This window comes from Clytia hemisphaerica, unplaced genomic scaffold, assembly GCF_902728285.1.
Source record: "Clytia hemisphaerica strain Z4C2 unplaced genomic scaffold, Clytia hemisphaerica genome assembly, whole genome shotgun sequence".
NCBI lineage: Eukaryota > Metazoa > Cnidaria > Hydrozoa > Leptothecata > Clytiidae > Clytia > Clytia hemisphaerica.
Window position 1 is genome coordinate 226613 of NW_027103342.1, and position 9645 is coordinate 236257.

Below are 9645 nucleotides of genomic sequence, written 5' to 3' on the forward strand. Positions count from 1 at the left end.
TTATAATAGTTTATTCTTTTTATGAAAAACGTATATACCTAATAACCTGTAAAAGTGAATATGCCAAGTGAAGTTGAATGTTTTTTTTTTCATCATGGTTATCTACATAAAAGATTTTTTGTTCCTTGCCATGAAGCCAGTGTTGTAAGGCTCTGATTGGTCCGTTTTACAGTTTATTAACAAATCATCTTTTACAATCCCAAAAGGGAATTGAAAAAACAGAAGCAGCCGGCGGAAAGATTTTTTAGAAATATGTGTTCTTATCTTCTAGGAGACCACATGTTATGACCTTCAATTTTCTTATACAGATTATGTGTTCTGATTTCTAGGAAACCTTAATCGCACTATGTGTCTCCCTAAACTTATTACTACTTTATGGTTGGATGTGTTCTAAAATCTAGGAAAAACATTTTGCCAAGACAAACTTGTAAGATATTTGTTTTTTTTCCACGGAAGATGTATTCTGAAACTTTCTAGGGTTACTAGGCAACAATATCACATCAATTTTCTCTTGATTATACCCCCTGTTTCCTTAAAAGATGTGTTCTGAAGCTTTCTAGGGTTACCTAGACAACAAGAACACATTTGATGACTTGATTATACCCCTGTCTCGTCAGAACATATCATTATTTCTAGCTGATTAATTTTCAAGATCTTATCAGAACAGATCGAAATTTCTAGATGAAACATACTCTCAGAACACATCGGAAAAAAAGGTCGCCTCGCCGGCTGCTTTCGAAAAAAATGAACTATTGGCTCAAAACACGTCTTTATTACATTAAGAAAAAATGTTTACAGTTTAAGATCTCCATATTCCGAAAGTCAATTCCTAAGGGAACTCATAGTTCATCGTTTCTATTTCAATTTGTAAGATTCCTTTTTTATCAAGGGAACAAATTAGTTACATAATTTGTTTTGAAAGGAACTTTTTGTTCATTTACAAGTATTCCCTTGCTGGTGCTATATGCACAGATAGTTCCTATTCTACAACGATTCAATGAGAGTAAAGAGGACCAAACCAATTGGGAACTCTCTGATCTCATTTTAATAGTCATTTCAACTATTTTTTAAAAGAACTAATTGTATATTTAAATTAAAAAAAACATTTTAATCAAAGAATACGGTATTTCACAGAATGGAATTAAAAGGATAAAAACTTCATTAACCCTATTCAACCTAGGCTTTTAGGGGCGGTTCAGAACTAGGGGGAACTAAGATCTTTGTCACGTAAGGTAACTTTTGACAAAAGAAATTTTTGATGACGTCACTCATCATGCCCAAAGTGAGCAAAAACCGAAAATTTCCTTTGTTCTTATAAATAGCTATTGTATTCTAACAAAAGCTTTGGAAAAAAGTTGTCTGAGTTTAAAATGCTTATTTTATCCTAAATATTCAATAAATTACGGTTTAAACAATATATTTGACATTAAGAATAAATTTGTATTGGAAAAGTGTCAATTTCTGTGACACCTTACTGTCAGAAATATCATCTTACTCAAACTGTGAAAATTTTTAGGTGTCAATTTTTTTTTTTTTTGAAGCTGAATAAAAGTTAGGAGTTTACAGAAAATTTCAAGGCAATAGCTCTATTATTTCAGGAGCTATTACCAATAGTTTGACCACCGAACAGAAAGAGCCTCCCCCCCCTAGTTCGAATAGGGTTAAAATAGTGAGATAATTCTTTTTTTCTGAAATTACGTGAAATTAATCTAGATAATTAGTTCATTTGATAGAGGATCGATGCGATCTCTCAAAAAGGCAAGTTCACTTTTTAAATGCTTATTTGGAAAATATGGAGAAATGACGTGTGTACGCGATGAAGAGAACTTTCAGCAAGAAAGATTGGGAAGGCGTTGAAGGAGCTAGCCTGGATATCCAAGCTCAAAATTTTAGAAAAAATAAGTTTTACCTCAGCCAGACAAAGTTCTAAAATTATAGAGCTTGGTTCACCTAGAAATCAGGTGAACCCCTGTTGACAGATTTTCCTGCATGAATCCCATCCTGCATGAATCCCATGGCTGCAAATAAATATATGCACATAATGATATGCATAATTGCAAGATGGTACCCCAGCAGTGATAAATCAATTTAGAATGGCAGCCTTGACCATAAAATATAGACAGTGTGGTGGAAAGTCTGTTAGACAAAAAATGCAAAGTGAATTTTGGAGAACAATTTTTTTCAAAATACAACCCAAAACATCAATATAAAATCGGCAAACAGAAAAGAAGAATTGAAGCAGAATAAAGATATACCTTTAGTTCTTTACACGATGCAACCAAGTCATTAAGAAGATTAAAACAAGAATATCTAAGCAAGTAATTGAAAAGAAAACAACCAGAACATCTAAAAATCCCCATATTTTGATCTTCCCACTTCTTCCCTACCATTATTGTTATTTTTATTTGGATGCGTGGTCAAACACCCAAGGGAGATAATTAGGTCTGCTATTGTTATTTGCTTCGAAAAAGAAAAATCAGGGCGATTTGCAAAGCAGCGTACGCGCCTTGCTGATCGCCCGCGCGGTCCATCCAAATACAGGCGAACACTTATCTGATATTCCGATGGCGGTTTGGCGGCCGCCCACGCTAAAGCTCTGAAGGAGCGGGCCAAACTTTAAATTTTCCCGACCTTCAGAGCTTTAGCGTGTCGGAAAAAATTTCCACATCTGGTTACCAGATAAGGCGAACACTTCAAGTCGGCTCGTATAATTTTTTATACGCGCGCCACTATTCAGATTTCTGATTCGCTTGGACCAACCAATCAGAATATCCGCATAATCATCCTCAGATGTGAATGCAGACGATCTAGGTAAACCAGACCGTAAACATAAGAAATATCAAAATCAAGAAAAAAGTTTACGGGCTGGATATTCAGGCTATGAAGGAGCAAGTCCCAAGGCTAAACGGCTCAAACTGACTCCAAATGCAGCTGGCTTGTTTGTTTGTCCTGTTTCCAATTTTGTGACAGTGATAGCTACCACAGTCAAAGAAAACATGTTGTAACTAAACACGGATGGTACTTTTATTTTGAAAGTAAACCTAATGTTGATGAAGAGAGAGAAGAGGTTGGTATAGCTTTGTCTCTAATCCCGATATAGGAGTTTAAGTTTAGACTGCCTAAGCCAATGACAATTTTTTTCGAAAATCCTTTTCAAACAATCAAACAAATACAACGGCTAGTTTAGCTTATTGCACACACAGTTTTCTCAGAAACACACTTTTTTAGACAGAAGACATTCCATAGCAGGGTTGCTACAGGCTTACCAAGTTGGAAATTCCAGACTTTTAGTCTCAAAAGCCATATTTTTCCAGATTTGTTGCATGAAAATGGCAAAAAAATTCCAAAAATTTTAGCAAAATACGCAATATTTTCCAGGCGTTTTATCTATTAGGAAGATTTTTAGTTTTTCCTCAACGGTCATTTGAATGACCAGATTGATGAATACGACAGAATGACAAATCTCAGAATAAACATGATTTAAAATTTTGGTTGCGAGCAAAGCGAGCAGAAATTTTTGGGAATTTCAAATGCCAGGATGAAAGTTTCCCATTTCCTGAAAGTTTACTTGACTTTATTCAGGACTATTTCCTTCAAATTCCATATTTTTTCCAGACATGAATGTCAATTCCAGACTTTTTTGGACAAGTATGCCAATTCCAGACTTGTTCTAGACTTTCCAGACTTTAACTTAATTCCAGACATTTCAGGCAGACGTAGCAACCCTGCATAGTGAAGTTTATGATGAAAGAAAAACAAGTTCAGAAAAAAATCACCAAACATAGAATCTAGCCCCCAGGTCAATTGACATGGTCAGTCCACCCTAGCCACAGGCTAAAATCAGGTACCAATTGCTGCTCGACCATTTAGCCCGCCCCTCAGGCCATGGGGGGGGGGTTCCAGGGAGTGTAAGTGCCAAAAGGAGACCACCATAAAAACACTATGAAAGAACGAAGAAAAAAGGAGAAACGAATAAAAAACAAGAAAAAACGACACACACCTCGCGATTCATTCCCCTTAGTTCTATACGTTATTTAATTACTTACGGTTTAAAAGAACGCATGCGTTTGTGGGCTCCAATTGGATCATCCACTGTATGAAGGGAGTGTAGGTAAAGAACTCCTTTTAAAATCATAACTTCTTTTCCTCTAGATGAATTTCCGTTAAATTTTCAGGAGAGATCTATAAGATTATCTATCATTGATATCATGTTCAAATCAAATATCTAAATCATTCTCTTTGAAGGAAAGAAAAAAATTGACAATGTTTACATTCTTTTAACCTTCCACAGCTGTTCCACAGTACTTAAAGTGCGCATCTTTTACCAAACGCCTTTACGGTGGAACACCGTGGAGATAGCGAAACTCTTAAACGGTGTATTGTTGGTTTCGTGTTGAGTTTAGTATAGTAGATAATTTTTTTAATATACGTCATAGATAAATGACTACAATGACAGTTTGTTCAGGGGGCTGCGGCTCCACTTTGAAAGGAGGCCCGGAATTCCCGAGTTATTTTTTCCGAGTTAACAAAACCGAGTTAAAAAAACCCGAGTTATCTCGAGTTATGACGTCATTTTTGGAATTTAGTGACGTCATTTTTCATTTCATAACTCGGTTTATTTTGCTTCCTTTAACTTTCCGAGTTATTTTCCATTTTTTAACTCGGGAATTTTTGCTTCCTTTAACTTTCCGAGTTATTTTCTATTTTTTAACTCGGGAATTTTTGCTTCCTTTAACTTTCCGAGTTATTTTCTATTTTTTAACTCGGGAATTTTTGCTTCCTTTAACTTTCCGAGTTATTTTTGATTTTTCAACTCGAGAAATTTTGCTTCCTTTAGCTTTCCGAGTTATTTTTCTTCATAAAAAAACACCAGTTTTAATCTATTGATCCCATACCAAATACCTAAATCAAAGACATAACCATCCATTACCAACTAGAAAAACCTTAACCTGCTTAGTAAAATGAATAATCAACAAACAAGTGAATAATTGAAAAGCAAGAACTGAAGTTAAAACCTGCTAGATAAACAAATACAGCAGGTAAGTGATGAGATAAAGCTATTTCAAAATTTATATTTCCTCCCTTATTTCATTAAAGAATACTGTAAGTGACATGACAAGATTCTCAGAAAAATTCACTGAGTCCTTCCCACTTCGCTGTAAAAATTTTGAATGAATCAAAAACGTTTCTTGAATCAATCATTTCACAGACTATTCGTAGATTTTTATGAGAGATGTTAAAAAATAAATAAATAAAACTCTCCAGAGTGCACACACTCACCAAATCAACTTACAGAAAAAGATTCGAAAGTTTCCCGCGCGCGTGTGACCTTTGCAAAACATTCGAATTATGAATTCGAATCTTTTTGTTCATAAGGCTCTAATTAAACTTGTGGGTAAAAAACATTCCGGGGGTCAAATACGCTACTTTTTCAAAGTGGTTTCGACCCTTATTGGAACTTTTGGCTGCTTTTACAAGCCAAAAAAATGGAAAATAACTCGGAAAGCTAAAGGAAGCAAAAATTCCCGAGTTAAAAATTCAAAAATAACTCGGAAAGCTAAAGGAAGAAAAAATTCCCGAGTTAAAAAATGAAAAATAACTCGGAAAGTTAAAGGAAGCAAAAATTCCCGAGTTAAAAAATGGAAAATAACTCGGAATGTTAAAGGAAGCAAAAATTCCCGAGTTAAAAAATGGAAAATAACTCGGAAAGTTAAAGAAGGCAAAATAAACCGAGTTATGAAATGAAAAATGACGTCACTAAGTTCCAAAAATGACGTCATAACTCGGGATAACTCGGTTTTTTTTAACTCGGTTTTTTTAACTCGGAAAAAATAACTCTGGAATTCCGGGCCTCCTTTGAAAGTGGTAGGGCCATGGTTTAGTGTCTAAGGAGGTGCCACCATGGTTGGCGCGGACGGGAGAAATTTTTGAAAATTAGCCCTTCTAGACTGGCTAAAACAGGTCTTTTTCAAGGTTTTTACACAAAATTTAGCTGAATCAGTAAATTTTCTTTTTGCTTTGAAAAAATGTGGTCGGGCCAATGCCTTATCCACTGCGCCACGGATTCATGCCCAAAGAGCGTTTCTGACGGCTATTTATATTGTACAAACTACAGACCAGACTGTATTAAGAGAAAATCACAAAAGAGTGCTTTTTTCGAGCTCCAACCCTAACCCTAACTTAAAATAACCAAATTCCAAGCCAATTTGATACGTAACCACACCCAAACCACACCCATACCCAACCCTACCAGGTCGCCTGCAGGTCCTGACACTATTCCCGCATGCCGGATCCGAAAAATAGGTACATGTCTTTCGCTTTTACGAAGAAGCCTTCACCCGCTGGAAAGTCAGCCCAAAATGCTTAGAAGGCTTAGAATGATTAATAGGAAGTACAGATAAGAAATCTGGCTTTGTTAAAATCTAAGCAGCTTGAAAGAACGTATCTATTTGCTTGAAACGTTCAGAAGAAAACAGAGCAGTGCATAGTGGAATCCGTATCCAAAGCAGAAGTCGGTGAAAAAGATTTATTCCGTTGTTTTTATACTCTTTCCATGAGAATAATAAAAGACCCAGATAGAAGAAATATTCTACAAGTAGTATATAACTTTTAACATTATTCGAAGGAAAAACAAGATTCGCACAAATGCGACTAAATATTTCCTCTTACACTTGCAGATGGACTGTCTGATCGAGAAAAAAAACGTTTCAACTTGAGGCAGTCCAGGCTTGCGCACCGCACTGGGCTCGACTTCAGTAACTTTCGAATTATTTATTATTTAAAGGTCTGATTGTAGCAGTTTAAGATTTTGAAAAAAATGAAAACTCGACCCCAGGCCCAAAAATCAAAATTTTCAAAAAAGAAATATGGTTTGTCTCTTAGCCAATCAGATTGCTTATATTTTTCAAGTTCAGGAAAGGAAAACAAAATTCGAGTTATGGAGCCAAAAAAGGGGAACATTAGATATATGGAGGTTTTTTTATAAGAGTTTATTAGGAGATTTTCATGCTGCCAACGAATTTGTTCGAGTTAAGGAGACGTTCGAGTAATAGAGGTTCGAGTTATTGACACTCTACTGTATTTAAAAAAGTAAGCTCATCTCCAAGATAAGGAGATGCTTTGGAGTTTTTACAACATGCTTAACTGATTGGTTATTTTCAAACAATAGGGATAACGCGTTCTTTAGAAAAAGTAATAAAATCGTTTGTCTCAACATTTAACGATCAACAGAGTCATCAAAGAACTTGTAAAAACTCCAGCTAGACCCAGGATAAGATGATAAAAACTTCGGGCATTACGACACGCTTATAAAAAATTGTAGGCTAAAAAAAAAGAAAAAAGGGCTCGGTACTGAAAGGGTTAACAGCATACACTCTTTTTTATAAGAACAATCAGGCTTAGACTGAAACAATAGGTCTATTATTCTAGACAATAGAAGAAATAAGAACAAGCCTGGGCTTAACTCAAATTTCATGGTTCTTATAAAAAAGAGCGTAATGAGGGTTCATAACAAGAAAATGTCAAAGTGAGGAACGTTGCATATTGTAGTCATGTGTTTTAAAAATTACACTGAATGTAAACCTCAGATTAAGCACAAAATGTATATTAATATATATATGTATATAATGTATATTAAAAAGTGTATAACAAAAGAACAGTAAAGCTAAGTTTGTTAAAAATCAAGGAAACCAGCACAAATGGGATAGGCCAAATCAGCAGTTTTTATTGGAATCATAAAGGCAAAGGTCAAGGAATTGCATTGGGCCATTCCAATTTTATTCGCTACCCCCCAATGGACGACATGGAATTTCCGTAGCAAATTGCTTTCAAGAAAGTCCGGAATTTTCGTAACAAATTTTCAAAATACCTATCAAATCCGGAAGGTGATAGAAATTGACCGTCAATCGAACATCACTCTTCTGTTTTTCTACTTCCTATCTCTCTATCTCCTTTTCTATTTTCTGACTTTCTGAGACTTGTTTTCTGATTTCTACTAACTTTTCTATGAATTTGATCTTTCAAACTTTCTCCAAATATCAACCCGACCGGGATTCGAACCCACCAAATGAAAGAGTCTCTGATCAGAAACCCAGCGCGCTATCCGCTGAGCCACACTCGCACAGCATAACACAAAATTTGTAAATACTTATAGAATGACTAAAAAGACGGGGGTAATGTTATTATAATATGGGTAAAATTGCCCCTTTTTTAACCTGACTGAAATTCGAGCCGTTACTAGCAACCCTGCGGGGCCCAAGGCGCCGAGTATGCACCCGGCACAGTGACAAGCCGTTACTAGCAACCCTGACCCTACCTAACTGTTAGTTAATCAATTCGAAACAACAAAACCCCCGGAAATACAAAATCGTAGATAGCAAAAAAAACCATGTTCGACTGACGGTCAATTTTTATCATCTTCCATCAAATCCGTGGAATTCCGTTACTATAACCTAAAAAAATCATGGAGTTCCAATACTTTAATGCAAAATTATGTAAAATTCATGGAATTTCGATACTTTCTCTTTAAAGTTTGCCTGGAATTCCGTGCCAAAATTTATTTCAAAAATTGATGTCATCCATTAGGGGGTAATGCTTTTTTTCTGGAATGGCCCATTGTGACCGTTTTGTCATTTTTTCTGGCAATGAATTCTTTAAGGGGCCATTCAAAAAGTACGTTCGTCGCTGAGGGGGGGGGGGCCATCCAAAAAGCGAACGAACAGGGGGAGGGGGCCAGAAATCTAAGATTAAAAACGAACATTTCACACATTTCGTGTGCTTGGTTGAAATTACCTTGGATTACCTTCATGTTTATATTTATGTGGAAGTTTGTTGATATATGAATTTCTTGACACCAATCTAATCCACAAAAGAGGAGATGCTTTATTCTATCGACCTCTTTGTCAAGAATATATGTCAACCTGAAATATCGGACTATAGTTTTTCTATCGACTTCTTTGTCGAGAATGTAAATCAATCTGCTCAAGCAGACAAGGTTTATATTTTTGCCGTGTACGAAACATTGGAGCACTATACTAAAAGATAACACTTCAACAATCCAAACAAGACATGACGTCGCCGTTAAAACATTCAAAAATATCTCCAAGCCAAGATGCAATATGTTTATTAAATACACGCTCACAGTATCTCTAGTCAGGGAAAACAATCACACATTCAAAAGTGTCTTTAGTCAGGAAAACAACCAAAACAATCACACAAAGTTTCAAAAGTTTACTTTAACCGGATTAAATTTCGCGAGATTAAATTTCGCGAGCTAAAAAAATCGCAAAATTTTCTGGATTTAATTTCGCGAGTCAGAGTTTTGAAATATTTCGCGTGAATTTAATTTTGCGAATAAGCCAGAAAACAGCTGAAAATAGCCATTTTTTGCCATAAATGGAGACTTGGAACTAGTTTCTCCGCCAAAAATACAATTTTAAAAGTTTTGTGGTGGATTTAATTTCGCGAATCAGGAATCTCAAGCGTGTTCGCGAGTTTTAATTTCGCGAAAATGACAAAAATTCGCGAACTCGCGAAATTTAATCTCGCGAAAATTAATCCGATTAAAGTAGAATATCCACAAAACCTCTGACCTCATGAATGTAAGAACCAAGCATTACAGGGTTCAGACAGACCTTCGAAAATAAA